This window comes from Rattus norvegicus, chromosome 6 (assembly GCF_021556685.1).
Source record: "Rattus norvegicus strain SHRSP/BbbUtx chromosome 6, alternate assembly SHRSP_T2T, whole genome shotgun sequence".
Classification (NCBI taxonomy): Eukaryota; Metazoa; Chordata; class Mammalia; order Rodentia; family Muridae; genus Rattus; species Rattus norvegicus.
Genome location: NC_141539.1, coordinates 36,382,165 through 36,392,430, shown reverse-complemented (window position 1 = coordinate 36,392,430; position 10,266 = coordinate 36,382,165). Strand labels below are relative to the sequence as shown.

The following is a 10,266-nucleotide window of genomic DNA, read 5'->3' as shown; positions in this document are numbered from 1 at the left end:
ACTCATTAACCTCAGAGTTTTCTCCATGTCTTTATTCCTCCTGTCTCTTTCCCATGCTGTTTGAAACATCAAACTTAACTACATCTCAATTGGAAAGCTCACTACTCAGGCCTGAACCCCAAGCTTCCTCTAACCTAGTTTCTCTTATATATATTTTTATGCAAATTCACTTATACAAAGCATTGGGTACATGAGATACTCCTAAAACTAAAACATTCAGAAATTCTTAGTTTCCAAATTTCAGTATTGATGTAAATGTTCTTAACCCCAATTATGGAACTTTGGACAATAAAAAAATCTAATTTCATCACAATGGCTGAGGACCCACATTGTGAACTTTCAAGACCATTTTAAACTCTGATTTTTTCCCCTCGCTCCCTTCCAGTTTAATCAAGGATTCGATTCCACCTGTCAAGTCCATGTTCTACACTTTTTGGGGTCAGTAAGAAAGTTATGAATATTGAACCAAAGGGGCTACTCAGCACAGAGTCAGTGGGAAGGCTCTCCAGACAAAGAAGAAACTTGGAGAGGTGACATTCATGGGTTATACATGGGTTCAAATAGTCACAGAGTAGAAACACATGTTTTCTGGCTAACAATTTGTCATTGATCAATAACCTTTTGAATGCTTTTCTAAAACCATGATGCACCTACTTCAAGAGCTTTTTATCTGGGCAACAAGAAAACTAATGTAGTAATCTGATGGTTTTATTCACAGTGTTCAACAAAGGACATCATCATCTCAGTTTTCAGATCTTTGATATAGTTAGTAATAACTGGTCAGTCACTCTGTATTGGACAGTCAGTGGGTTTCTCAACCAGAAAATGATGGAGTTTCTGCTTAAAACTTGGGAAACCTCCCAATTTCTACCTTACTGACAGTGCCTGCCCAATTGAAGTGTAATATCCATGCCAACATTTGTTACTTTGTGCTGTTTACCCATCAATGATTCAGGACAATTTTATCTCTTTTATAGAATAGTTTTGATTTATAGCTTGCTAGCTCTGTTGTTGGAGAATATCTATGTATGGAGAGCTGCCCATTTTCTACTCTGCTATCAGCTTTGCAAAATTTAAAATCCTTGTTGTAGGATTTCCAAATATTGATGGTTTCTCAAAGAATGTCAAATATTTATTTGTGTACTTTTTAGAAATAGTCAAGCAAAATATGATGGTTAATTTACAAAACACTCATATTTAATATAATAAAAATACTTATACAACAAACAAATAATGTTCCTAAGTAGAGAATTCTGAAAGATCCATTTAGCTTAACAGCCGTGGTCAGGAAACCAGCATTTTTAAAATTACTTTTCTATGCAATAAGAGAATTAACAGAAGGTTCCCAAAGTTTAATTTCATCTTAAAACTTTATATTTTATGTCTAGCTACTATAAACAGGCGGGAATCCCTTTCAGTTTACTTGATATCTATAGTGTAGACAGCTAGCAAGTCCTTTTTAACTTAACTTGGTGTCTATAGAAATGGGATCTTTACCGATAAGGAACAGAATCACATTAAAGCCTATTACTTTCAAGAATGTTGCTAAAAGTGTTGCCTCCTTTATGTAGAGAGCAGATCAGCTTAAGAAAGAGGAAATAGTACTCGGCAGTCCCAGCAAAGCCGCCCATCAGCGAGGCCATTTAGGGCTTTGATGCTAGGTTATTTCTGGTTGATGACTTCACATGCCAATGCTCTCACTGAAATTTTTAAATTCTCACGATAAAATAGCAGCACAATAAAGCACAGGATGCATTGCATGTGCTTGTGGTATGTCTCTGACATACTTGGGGATCCTCATTCTTCTTCATAACTGTCCCACTTCCTGTGCCAGCAAGGCATTGGGGGATGGAATAGAGAAGAAAAGCAATAAAATTGCCTTACAACTCATAAAGATCAAGGGTTACACATATCATATTTCTAATTGGAGGAAGGAAAAAGTTTTCCTAATCCTCCACAAATTATTTCTCTTCTGTTCCCCTAGGCTTTGATTGATAAACTCATGCCTAAGAATTTCTTTTGGAAAGTCTTTTCTATTTACCACAAAGAACTAATTGTTTTTCATGATTATGTACAAAAAGGCAGTTTCCTCGATTCTCCATACTGAATCAAGGCTTAGAAAAATATTGTTCTGCAGGCACCATCTAGGCCTAGGAAATTGGCTTTTATAAACTGTTCTCGCAGCAGAACTGTCCTTATTTAAGCAACCGTTAAGGAAGCATTTGGATATGTTAGTAAAATCAGCCTTTTATTCCCGTCATATAAGTCACATAAAGGAGCTAATGCTGCAAACATTCTTCACCATGCCATGACCAAAGCATCATCCTCATCCTCTCCACAGTCCCCACACTCTCTGGATACTGACTAAGCCAAGAAATACATATTTAGGATGAGTGAAATGCTTCTGGTGTCAGGCCACCTGCATCCATGAAGACAATTATGTACCTTGAAGCAGCTCTCTTGCCCCACCCACTACCTCTCCAGATTTCTCATCTGATTGTTCAGGTTCCTGAATATGGGGATGCTGTCCCAATAGGCAAGGTCACTGCGTTTTCCAGAGGATACATCTACAGATGCCGTATTCCTTGAAGCTGTTTAGCTCAAGGCTCAGACCTGGAGAAATTGACCACTCCTTATTCACTTTTGTCATTCACTCATGAGGAAAGGGACTTTGTTCTCCGGGAGATAACCTGTAGCAAGATAGGAAGATTCACATGAAGCAGCTTGGGAGGGCATGCAATGAAACCAATGTCCAAACTCCTCTAAGATGGCCCTGTGTTTTATAGGCTCATATTCAACTAGGGATAAAGTAAGTGACTTCATGCTGCCTGTCAGTGTTACTCTAATACAGCTGTATAAAAGCCACCATGGGTTGACAGCAATCACCACTAAGACAACCTAATACAATTCCCACCCACCCACCCAAGAAGGTTTTTCTGATTTAAATTATAGTTGAAGATTGAGAAAATTTACAGTATTACAGCAAGTTAACAACTCCTTGGGCACCTGTTCACATATGTGCATACAAGCACATGGAGACATATACATACATACACACACACACACACAAGTAACATAAATAATAATGAAAAACAATGCATTCTCATAAATTTAAAACTGTCACTGTTCAAATTTAGTAGCTATTGATTTGGTAGCCATTGATTAATTAGGTTTATTTGATGTGAATTTCTTAGTTTGTGGGGTTTAATATTAGTTGCGTTTTGTTTCATTCTTTCTTATTTAATGAAAAACATAATTAGGCAAATGAATTTTGCTTTTTATAAAGCTCTAACCACACCTGAAAGAGACCCAATAGCTATGATGAGATTAGCATGACACATAACAATCTTCCTGTAGTTAAATTTAATAACTTGATGCTGCAGATTTGATTTAGCTTCTGAGCTGAATATGATTTGGCAGAGATTTTGTTTTATTTACAAGTGATTATATTGGTTTTGAAATCATTTTGTAATAAATTTCTGGTTTATTATACTGTGCATAGGGAATTTACGACTATAACATACCTTGGTTGTAGGTAAACTAAAGTGCCTCTTAGAAGTCATATTTTCTATAAGGGATGAACTGATATCGTCCCCTGGCTTAATAGTTTAATTCCATTGTTCTAGTATTAAATTTGTCATATTTGATTTCTTAAACTGTGTAAATAATGTGGTAATATACATTAGTCTTTTACCAACAGTGCAACTCTCACTTTTTTCTTTAACATTGCTAGCTGTATTTCAGACTTTTATTGTATACATTGGAATGGAATGAATTCAGAAGAATCATCTCAGTCAGACGCATTGTCCTGTATAGCACATACTGCCATTCTCCAGAGTTAGTATTTTTCATAATTCTATAGTTATTTATAAGATCCTTCCATCTTCTATATTTCTGATATTATTTACTAGGTTTTTGTTTTTATAAATCTGCTATTTTGATCTTGAAATACCTCTGGCACTAGTCATAAATTGATGATTTTGTTTATATGAGTACTCTGTAGCTGTCTTCAGACACACCAGAAGAGGGCATCGGATCTCATTACAGATGGTTGTGAGCCACCATGTGGTTGCTGGGAGTTGATCTCAGGACCTCTGGAAGAGCAGTCAGTGCTCCTAACCACTGAGCCATCTCTCCAGCCCAAAATTAATGATTTTAAAAAGTGAATCTAACTCTTGGTCTTCATTGAGAGTAAGTTCAATTGTATTCATATTAGTAATGGATATAATTTTATTTTCACAAATCTTTTTACAAAACTACAGTTAAAGATATAAAAGAAAATTATGCAAACATTATCTCTAATGTCCAGTGACTTTTTCAAAGGACTTTCTCCATGGGAAAGCTACATAACTTTCACTGTATTGCTTAGTCAAAGGTCACCACCTATGGCTTTTTTTTGAAAAGCTTGTCTTTCTTCTTTCTGGATGCTTCTATTCTCCATAGAAACATAAAACCCAAATGGTTTTGTACATTTCTGGTTCTTTTTTTTTTAAATAGTTTTTTTGTTGCTATAACTTTTCTAATTTATTCATTTACTATCATTTGATGTTTATATTATGTTGACTGTCAACATGAATTGATCACACATGTATCTTTATGTCTAAAACTAACATTTTTTTTAATTTAAATGAGTTATTAGGAGTCACAGCACATATACCTCCCAATATGGTCCAGAAAAGCAAGTGAGAATGAAAAGAAAAAAGTAAAAGAGACCATGAAAGAAATACCAAACTTAAATCACTTCTATGGAGGCACCCTTAATTATCTGGGTCCCACGGCTGACCTTTTATTCCTGACAAGAATGCCAGCTTTCCTTGTCCTTGTCTTAAGGTGCTCATGTGTTACAATCTATCCACTGAAACATAATTACATCCATGATGCGTTCTAGGATGTTTGTACTTTCTAACCAATGGAAAGGAATGCGCTTGCTGTAGTTTCCTTTCTGCGGCCCCCTCGCACATGAACTTGCTTGAAACTTTAATACATTCTTAAATGCAACAGAAATCCACAAAACCAGCAGGTGGGATTGAATCCTGGAAATGTGCTTCTGCATAAACACCCAAAGACTCTTGCTGGGAGACTTCTTATGACAGAAGAGAAGCAAGCTTCCAGTTAAAGCCTTGTAAACTGAGTCTTCCATATGCATAGTTAACTGGTACCTTGGAGAGCTTTATTGCTATTCAGGGCACATCACGAGACAGAGCAGGATAAATGAAATAGATATTTTGCTTTGTTTCTTCTTGGTTTCATCAGATACAGGGTAGCCTTTGTACATTTTTATCAAGAAGCCCTCTGTCCCAGGGCTTTTCTTCATCTGTATTTCCAACCATCCACAGTGACCTGATTAGCAAATCAGGAAGTGGGGTGGTGGGGTGGTGAGTAATTTCTATGTGGTATTAAAAATAACATTCCTTCAACTAATTCAAATAAATGAATTAAGAGATACTTATTCTCCCTTAGTGCATCGCCACAGTAAGGTCCCAGTGGAGAGTTAGCTTCTAGCCATGTGCACTACAGAACAAAAGATCCAGACGCAGCTCTAATCTCTGTAACTGGAGAAATTTGATGAATCTAGGCACATAGTGATCCCCGGGGAGTCAGTCTTTCCCCACAGTACTGCATAATCTTGGATTTTCAGGACCTGACAGCAAAGAAAAATTTGGCGTTAATTACTAAATTATTTAATTAGATTAATTTTACTTTGACTTGTTATAATTATTGGCCCACAATAGTGTCAGGCATTTTACTGAGCGATGAAAAGCTAACAAATGTTCAAAGTGGACACAGATGCACTGGTCTTTGTACTGCTGAGAAGGTCTATAACCATAGTGATTATTGGAGAGACTGGAGGAGGGGGAAGTGGGAGGGAAGGGAAGAGAGGGGAGAGGAGAATAGGAGAGAAGAAGAGGGAAAGAGACAGGAAACTTGGTCCACAAGGCCCATTTTGAGGCATAATGGCTTCTCACTTATTTGGAGGTATTCTTGGTACTCTTAATATGAATAAAATTCATGAAACAAGTCAACACTAATCACATTGCAATTTTCTATCACATATACTATATATTTATGAGGCTCTCATTCACAAATTAACTATTTTGAGCATGTAAATATACTTGACACTGCTTTTCCATAAAGTATTATATTTTTGTTCAGTATGAGTTGCACACACAGTAAATATAATGCATATACCATATATATTATCAGATCTCTTTAATGTTCAAGTGTAAGGAATTCAAATTGAATTATACAATGCACAAAAGCTTCTATAGTTAGCACAATATTAACAAGTAAACATTTGCACTCTAGGTACATAGGACTGATGTCTGCGTACTCAGCAGTAGCTGTTTCCCAAGCCCTCTGTCATCTTTCTCTCACCTTGACTTCTTTCTGCTATCATCAGTTCATTTCCAAGAAATTTCTGCTAGCAATTTTTGTGTTCAGAATTTGAGCACATATCTGGCTCCTTCTTGTCAACATGAGATTTTAGTGGCTCACCTTGCTAGCCACAGGCAGTACCCACATGGGCAGTGCCACCAGAAAACTCCTGGAACACATTCTCTTGTTTCCTCAATTCCCAAGTCAAGCTCCAAGAAGAACAATTCAATTCCACTAGTTACTTCAGAAAGACACACAAATAATCAGAGTTCATGGCTTGAGAGCAACCAGAGATTGTTTTTCTGTTTATCAACATGGCTTGCAGAATATACACTACTATTCTTCCTTGTCCTCCCTGGATCCTCAGATATTCCTCTTTCGCTATGATGTCGATTTCATTTCCCATGGTCCTGTACAAGAGCTGTGTATGCAGACTGCTTAGAAAGATCTTTGCATCATAGTCAACACATTATAATCAATACCTCAATCAGTGTTAGTGCAAGGGGACAATCAAAAACTCTGATTGACAGACTTTCTGTTTAATATAAAATAAGAAGCAGACATATTTTCTGTAATTTTGGAATGAATGAATTAGCAAATGAATGTGATAAGAGTATATTCTTGGTTTGCAGTTTATTAACGTTCCCTTTTATAACACATATTCTTATTGACCCATCTACCTACTTGCACACTCATGTTACAGAGTGTGACATTTTTAAAATTGCGATGGGAGCAACAGAAAGTAATGTCTAGGGCTCTCTTCCACATGCACCTATCGCTGAAGTGGAAGATGACGTAAGAACTGGGTCAATACCATTTTGTAACTGATTTCTAACACGGGGAAATGTAGACTCGGTTTTCCAGTTGGAAGTACTAGAGAATTCTAAGCAGTCGAAAAGTCATTTCCTCGGCAATGAAGCAGCATGAAGCACTCTAAATGGCTGCATTAGAACACTGATTGAGTGTCCGCTAATTTCTCTCGTGAATTTTCCTCTGAAATCTCAGCTGAAATATAACAAAAATTAGGGCAATTTTCTTTCCTTTCTCCAACCAATATCCTTCTGGGAAACCTTTCATTTATCTATTTTCCCATACAGTCTGTCAAACTAGACACATACTTGATCAGGCTTATCCACCTGCATTGGGCTTAACTCCCTCTTTGGGCTGCCATTACAAGTGCTACAGTGGTGTTTGCGTCTCAGGTTCTGCCTGTCAGTGGTCTGGAACTCCTGTAGGAGCCCTGGCCAGATTCAAGGTCATGGCACTGGAGAGTCAAGTCATTTTCCCTCTCAGTCTCCATTCTGTTGTCATTTCCGCGGACTCCCACTCATTCATCTTTCCATCGCTGAACTGGTCTCTGTTACAGAACACAGTGAATTTTCCATGAAAAGCTCCAACCCTGTGAATATCCTTCTGCTTTGTCTTCAGAGATCACTCCTACTTCCTACAGTGCATGATATCTTTGTCTGACTTTCAGGCACATACCTTTGAGTAAAAGCGCCAGAAGCAAATGCCATCCCTTTTCTTTTATCAATAGTCTTTCAGAGTTTGCACAAGTGACTCGCTTCTCAGCTGCTGCTGAGCAGTATAGAGAGCACGGGGAGATTTCACATAGAAAGAGCATTTTAACTGCGGAGAGACACCACCACTCTCAGAAACATGATTCCCTGGGTATGCAGCCTCCGAAGCCTGTGCTGAGCTTGGAAATGAAGTTGTGGCAAGTTGAGAGATTGCTTCAAGCTCAAAATAACAGTCCTGGTTTCTGGATCAACAAGATGAAGGAAAAATAATAGCTTCATAGAATTACAAGTTTATTAGCAAAAAAAATGGAATCATTTTTACAGAATGTGAATAGAATGGAATGCCCTTACCATGTGATGTTTACGCTCTCAAATGAAAATAAAAATAAATCTACTAAAAGTGAAATACAATCCAAGCAAATTTTTGTTAACTTCTAAGTAGACATAGAAAGCCATGGAGGGCCTGGAAGGTAGAAATAGACACTGTTATAATTAGAGCTGTCATGGCTGGATTCAATAAGGAGGTGAAATTTAACTCAGGCACGGCAATAGCCATGCGAAGAACATTATTCTTGGGCATGTCTTGTTTTCCCTTTGCTAGGCTGGGGTAAAGTAATGTATCATATGCATTGGTAGTGCACTCTTGTACACTCTGTCTTCTGACCCATCTGGTAGACCAGCTGCTCATAGCCAGAAAGCTGTAACTAAGTGTGACTCCTATTTTCCCAAAGGGACAAGAAACTCTAGTCTTAATGACGTACATAGTGTGGACCTACTGTGCACAAGGCACCAACAGGATGCACTGATAAGGCTGATTTAGAGTTGAAGAAGCAAAGAACTCGAATTCTTCATGGGAGGATTTTTTTTTTTTGAGTTGTACAAAATGTATGATTCATTATGGGTGATAAATAAAATAAGTGTTTTTTATTCATAAGACCACACCGCCTACTTGGAAATGTTATAAAATATGTAACATTAGCATGAATTTATGATCTCCCAATGAGTAACCCTTTTAGCCCAACCAGTATAAATTAGCTGACTGCTCTGTACCTGCTCTTGCAGACACTTGAAATATTATTGATGATGATGCTTCTGTCTTTAAAACACTAATAGTTGCATTTTGTCAGTGACAGTTTCTTCAACGAAAGCACCATGCCACACATATTGCAACTCCTCTTAGAAACTTAGAGACTCACACACATTTAATTCTGTGACATTTCGGTACAGCCTTCTCATCCTCTCTGTTCTCACCACTTTTTAACTTGGAAGTAAAACTTTTGTTCAGAGTCACCAGTGTTCCAAAGCAATGTGCATGCTGTAATATTCATTGCCTGAACACGATAGGCATTTTCTGCAGAAGATAACAAATAAATAGAAAGTCAGTGAGAAGGGAAATAAGGTGTTTATTAGAGTCTGTTGAATGAGCAAAGAGAAAGAAAGGAGGTGAATGAGTGAGAGATGGTGTTGCCTAAACTGAGCACCATGGTGGCACCACATTTTAAGAACTCTGTCTCACACCTACATATAGATATATAAAACACACACAAACACAGACACACAATCACACATAGGGACATATACACATAGACACAGACAGACACATGCACACACACAAACACAGACACACAGTCGGATATATACTCCATATATTCGGACACACACACAGATACACACACATAAAGGCACATGCTTACAAAAGCAGTCTTATACCTCTTTTAGGCAAGTGGCCATTCTTTGAAGACTAAGAATACACATAATTTGCCAATTGATTGTAAATGGGCTTTGGTGACAGAAATTTCTGGTTTCAAGTGACAGCACTGTAACATCATCTTCAGGCTTGTCCCCAAGGTCTATCTTCTCATCTGTGAAGTGTGAACACTAATATCTAATTAGAAAGACTAGTGTGAAGGAAGGACTCATGTGCTGCTCATAAGGATTGCCACTGTGTTAGGTAAATGGACTGTTAGGGGCCCTGGAAGATAACAAGCTAAGTTAACTAGGTAAAAACAAACAAACAAACAAACAAACAAAAAAACAAACAAAAAAAAACTTACAAAGCAATGACAAATACAGAGGTGGATACTCGCAGCCAATCATTGGACTGAGATCAGGGTCCCCACTGAAGGAGTTAGAGAAAGGACTGAAGGAGCTGAAGGGGTTTGCAACTCCATATAAACAATAATACCAACCAACCAGAGCTTTCAGGGACTAAATCACCATCTAAAGAGTACACATGGACAGACCCATGGCTCCAGCTGCATATGTAGCAGAGGATGGCCTGGTTGGGCATCAGTGGGAGGAGAAGCTCTTGGTCCTGCCAAGGCTCAACCCCCACCCCCTGTAATAAGGGGAATGTCAGGGCAAGGAGGTG

The 10,266-nt window shown here is 37.8% G+C and overlaps 1 long non-coding RNA gene across 3 annotated transcripts in view; it reads left to right on the top strand.

Moving 5' to 3' along the window:
- Positions 1–338: 338 nt before the first annotated feature.
- Positions 339–10,266, top strand: part of LOC120103506 (uncharacterized) — a 105,344-nt gene continuing 95,416 nt past the window's right edge. The window contains exons 1-2 of one of the 3 annotated variants that reach the window (XR_015622909.1): positions 365–438; positions 3,734–3,837. This is a non-coding gene — a long non-coding RNA (uncharacterized LOC120103506). Of the gene's footprint in view, positions 439–3,733; positions 3,838–10,266 lie in introns of all 3 variants that reach the window. The other 2 variants (XR_015622908.1, XR_015622911.1) reach the window with 2 other exon arrangements.